This window comes from Octopus bimaculoides, chromosome 4 (genome assembly GCF_046866305.1).
Source record: "Octopus bimaculoides isolate indiv1 chromosome 4, ASM4686630v1, whole genome shotgun sequence".
NCBI lineage: Eukaryota > Metazoa > Mollusca > Cephalopoda > Octopoda > Octopodidae > Octopus > Octopus bimaculoides.
The window spans coordinates 139,750,824-139,757,042 of record NC_142931.1 but is presented as its reverse complement, the minus strand read 5'-3'; positions in this window follow the sequence as shown (position 1 = coordinate 139,757,042).

The following is a 6,219-nucleotide window of genomic DNA, read 5'->3' as shown; positions in this document are numbered from 1 at the left end:
AAGGCAAAGACACCGACCTAGTAGATGTAAGATTATTGCTCTCATCTAAGAGTTGGTGCTTCCTTTTCTTGTCTGATCGAATTTAAAATCATGTTGTTAACAAGGTGGGCCCTTTACTTTTTTCGTTATCAAAGACAATTTTTACAAAGGGTTAATCAAACATTAGAAAGGATTAAACGCAGCAAAATATAATACTAATACTTATTTTATTGACTTCACACAGAAGGGGAAAAGAAAACTGTTCTTTGACGGACTGAAAGATGCAGTCAGCTCCAGCAAGAATTAATCTCATGATGCAAAGGAGCGGAATCATAATTTATATGGTGTGCGACTGTTATCTAATATCGATCCTAGGCATGGCTGTGCAGTTAAGCTCTCATTACAAAACGTGGTTTTAGGTTCAGTGCCATTGTGCGGCAACGGTAACTTGGGCAAGTGTCTTCTAGTATAAGCCCCAGACTATCCAATACCTTATGACTGAATCCGAGAGGAGACAGAAACTGTTGTATCTCACTCAGGAAATACAACAGTACATGGATATTCGTCAAGTTGGATTGTTAACTGGCAAAGCATATTTTAAAACGACTAAATCATCTTGATCGTTTCATGTAATCGTAATAACGTTTTTCAAAGTGAAACCTAAACTATGTTAAACCACGTTCTAATGTTAAACCATGTTCTAATGTTCGTTCTCACATCATCTAAAATTACAATTGATCCTCAAAAGAATAAATACCAACACTGAATACTCATTTGTTGTGGAATACCATAGTTCTTCGTATAAAAGGAAGCTTGGTAACAGTATCGTTTTCGTCGTATCGTTTTCCACACTTTATATGTTGAGAAAATACAGTCGACTACTGATTTATTCGTTCTTGTTACAAGAAACCTCGGTATATGGCTTTCATTTGGTTCACACATGCATTATACATTAATAACGAATTCTCTTTCAACCAGACTGGGGGGAGAGACTTATATTTTAGGTAACAGAAAGCTGGGAGATCGTGATATTTCATTTATCTTTTACTTGTTTCAGTCATTTAGACGGCGGCCATGCTGGAGCACTTCCCTGAAGAACTTTCAGGCGAATGAATCAACCCCAAGCTGTTATTTTTATTAAGCTTGGGATTTACTCTATCGATTCTCCTTTGTTGCCAAACCGCTAGATTACTGGGATGTAAACACACCAACACCGGTTGTCAAGTGGTGCTGGGGAGAGAGTAAATACAGACGCAAACACACACACACATACACACACACACACACACATTCAAACACACGGGCTTCTTCGCGTTTCCAGCGACTAAATCCACTCACAAGCTCTTGGTCAGCACGAAACTTTATCAGAAGACACTTGCTCAAGGTGCCTCGCTTTGGGGCTAAACCCAGAATCATGTGATTGGGAAGTAAACTTCTTACCACACAGCAGCTCCTGTGCCTGTGTTATCCATAACTTTCCTTCGGCTTTTCTAATTTACGTCCCTTTAGTCACCCTCTCCTCTGTTTTACCTCTCACACTTCATACTGATTGATAGGCTCAGAAGGAAGCGTGTCAAAAGATGACGTCGCTAGAGCCTATTCGACGCGAAGTCGTGACTGGTCAGATTTTGTTGATCACGTGGGGAATATTCTAGTGAATTATGACATTAAGTGATTGCTGAATGTTCCCGCTACAAAACAGTCATTTCAATGCGTTTCTAATTCAAAATGTAAAAATGTACGTCGCACTTGCGTATAGGTCGCACCCCTAATTCAGTGTTAAATCTTGGTACGAAATAAGGCGGTGAGCTGGCGGAATCATTTGGATGCGGGTAAATGCAACATTTCGTCCATCTTTACATTCTGAGTTCAAATTCCACCAAAGTCGACTTTGCCTCTCATCAATAAAATAAGTACCAGTTGAGCACTGGGGTGGATGTAATTGACTTACCTTCTTCCCCAAAAATTGCAAGCCTTGTGGTAAAATTTGAAACCGAAACTTGGTACAAAACGTTTACCCCTTCATAGTTTTAGCTTTACTCCGTGTATAAACCGCACCCCAGTCTTTTCACTTAAAATCAAGTATATATTTGTGCGACATAAACATGAGTAAATACGATATTTATATCAGAACCTAGCGCTTCCTTTCTCTTCTCTATAACGATGAAAGGCAAAGTCCATCTAAGCAATATTCTATCGCAGAACGCCAAAGAATATACCTGTATAACACAAAATATTTCCGGCGTAGCTCTCCCGAATCTGCCAGCCCTCGGCGTTCATAACTGACAATAAAATTTCAAAATGAACCAATAGCCTCACAAATTAGTAGCAGTGAAAGCTAACGGAGAATCTTGCCACACGTGATATAGAAATGTTTCTCACGGCACCAGCAGAGAGAATGGAAAAGCTGTTGCTCCGGACGATGACGAGGGTGATGCGCTGGAACAGTCCCTCTGACTCACGGAACTAGTACTTGCAGACAACCATCACCGCCTTGATAGCGGTGAGCTGGGTTATATTCCACGGGCAAAGAACGCCAGAGGTCTCCACTGCCACAAGCTCCGTCATGAACCTATCGAAGAGCGACTGATACCTTGACGGCTTCTTTTTTTTTTTTTTTTTTTTACTCAGCCTGGCGAGCAGCGGGACTTGGGCTGGTAGCTGACAATACCAAGTTGCCATTAGAGAAGTTGTCACAGCATGTAGCATCCCAGAAGATGGGCCTACCGCCACAGAACGGGAAATTGTCACACCGTCAGGCCTTCTACCATCACCTTCGTCTAGCTCCGCTGGTTCGAGCTGGAAAGGGATGCCTGCGACGTCTGGGCTATGCTTTGTGATCTTGTTAAGGGTGGAATGGTGTGGAAGGCGCCCAGCACTATGATGACATTACAGTGGGTGGGGGGAATTTGATAACTAAATTATAAATCCTTGATTTATGCAAAATCTTCCATCAAGTTAATGAAAGAATTTTCATTCATATAATCATTATGAATATATTCTTACCAATACATAAGTATTTATTTCTTGAAGCACGTGTTAAGTCTTTGCACATTTATATATGGATGCGAAAACAATGTTGTTGGATAGGAGCACTCCGTCGTTTACGACGATGAGGGTCCCAGCTGGTACGAGCAACGGAACAGCTTGCTTGTGAAATTAACGTGCAAGTGTCTGAGAAATCCAGAGACACATGTACCCCTAACGTAGTTCTCAGGGAGATTCAGCGTGACACAGAGTGTGCCAAGGCCGGCCCTTTGAAATACAGATACTACTCATTTTTGTCAGCTGAGTGGACTGGAGCAACGTGAAATAAAGTGTCTTACTCAAGGACACAACGCGTCGCCGGGAATTGAACTCACGACCTTACAATCGTGAGTCGAATGCCCCTAACCACTAAGCCACGCGCCTTCACTGTTGTTGGATAGGTAGTAAAAATAGTAGTAGCGTGTGCGTGTGCGTGTATGTGTGTGCGGAAATTAGTCGTAAAAATCTGAACAGCTTGCGAAGATATTCCAAGGGAGATAACTATTGTCATCTATCTAGAGTAGCCTCCCTTAAAAAAATTACTTTAAGAAAGGTGAAAGTGTAAAATGGTCTATTTGAGTCGACAATAGAGCAACAGACTGAAGCGATACTTGAAACCACACAAGTTATTAAGAACAATGAAAATATATTTCCAGGTATGGTCAGTAATTCAGCAAATGACTAATGAATCGACGGCTTTTAAATTTCAAATGTGGTCCATTGTATCTACGATAAAATGGTATTACCTCTCTTCTATATGATTTTATACAAAACAATAATATTAAGATAAATACCAAAAATATGGATTTTTGCAATTAATAAAGTAATAGTTACAACCTAAACATCAGTTTCCCTTTCCTGATTCTTTCCTTACCTCGTTCTTTCCCTGTCTCATTCTCGGTGAAAGGTCCTAAAAGTAGACACGGAAGTTTGAAGCTGGAGATTCGACAGCTCCAACAATAAAACCAATCGGACATCATCGGCAAATTTTTGCTGTCGTTCTTAAACTAGCTCGAAAATAATAACCTTAATTTAACGCACGTGCGCACACACGCACACACACAGGAAAACAGATACGCACACACACGCGCACAAGCATACACACACACACACACACAGACGTGTTTATCTAGCTATCTATCTAGCTATACATATATACACACATACATACGTATGTATGTATGTATGTATGTATGTATGTATGTATGTATGTATGTACGTATGTATGTATGTATGTATGTATGCGAGCACGTATATATGCATGAATGCGAGCATGCGGCCATGCTGGAGCACCGCCTTAAGTTGAACAAATCGACCCCAAGACTTATTCTTTGTAAGCTTAGTACTTATTCTATTGGCCTCTTTTGCCGAACCGCTAGGTTACGGGGACGTAAACACACCAACATCAGTTGTCAAGTGACGGTGGTGGACAAACGCGCGCACACACACACACACATATATATATATATATATATATATATATATATATATATACGGCGGGCTCCTTTGTGGTTTCCGTCTACCAAAACCATTCACAAGGCTTTGGGCGGCCCGAAGCTATAGTAGAAAACACTTGCCCAAGGTGCTACGCTGTGGGACTGAACCCAGAATCATGTGGTTGGGAAGCAAATTTCTTACCACACATGCGCCTTTCATGCTTTCGGGGTCGATAAAATAAGTACCAGTTGAAGTTCTAGGGCTGGTGTAATCGACTAACCCCTGCCCAAAAATGGCTGGCCATATGCCAAAATTTGAAACCAATAAATTAGTTGATGTAATGAACGGTAATTGCCATATGATTTATCACATCAAAAAGAATACAATCGACTGTTATCGATGACACATGCGTTGATCATATTAACAGACTTTTCTTGTATTCCGCATGTGGAGTTTCAGACCACTTAACCTTGTATGTAATTGATAAAAATATTGATTTTTTTTTCTTTTAAATATCTTGCGTAGCTTCGTCGCAAGTTTAGGTGAAAGAGGGTTACTAAATCCGGAGTAGCGTCCCTTGGAACACATGTCATTCCACATGTTGATAAGAGAAACAGAGGCATACACACAGACTTTCTATCTCTCTCTCTCATTCTCTCTTTCACACACACACCTACTCTATCAATTTCTGTTTCTCTTTCTCTCGCTCTCTCTCTCTCTCTCTCTCACATACACAACACTCTATTTATCTCTCTTTCTCCCTCTCTCACACACACACACTCTCTCTCTCTCACACACGCTTTATTTATCTCTCTTTCTCTCTCTCTCTCTCGCTCTCTCTCACACACACACACACACACGCACACTCTCTATCTATCTTTGTACCTGTCTATCTATCTATCTATCTATCTAACTATCTATCTATCTATCTATCTATCGCTCTGTCTCTTTCTCTCTCTTATACACACACACACACACACACATACTGTCTATCTCACTTTCTCTGAACCCCCCCTCCCCATACACACACTCTCTTTTTTTTCTCTCTCTCACTCTCACTCTCTCTCTCTCTCTCTCTCTCTCACACACACACACACACACACACACAAACACACACACACAGCAGATTGAACTCGGACTAGAAGGCTACTTCTGTGTTTTATAACGTATTATCGACTCCATAAAGTCATGTATAAAGAGAGGTAACTCAGATACACGCGCTCGCACATACATACGCTCGCACACACACACGCGCGCACACACACACACACACATACATACATACATATGTACGTATACATCGTCGTGGCACTCCGTCGGTTACGACGATGAGGGTTCCAGTTGCTCCGATCAACAGAACAGCTTGCACGCGAAATTAACGTGTAAGTGGCTGAGCACTCCACAGACACGTGTAACCTTAACATTTAACAGGGAGATTCAGCGTAACACAGAGGGTGACAAGGCTGGCCCTTCGAAATACACGTACAACAGAAACAGGAATAAAGGGTGAAAGTTGTGGTGAAAGAGTACAGCAGGGTTTGCCACCACCATCCCTGCCGGAGCCTCGTGGAGCTTTAGGTATTTTTGCTCAATAAACACTCACAACGCCCGGTCTGAGAATCGAAACCGCGATCCTACGACCGCGAGTCCGCTTCCCTAACCCCTGAGCCATTGTACCTCCACTAAAAGGAGCGCTCCGTCGGTTACGACGACGAGGGTTCCAGTTGATCCGATCAACGGAACAGCTTGCTCATGACATTAACGTACAAGTGGCTG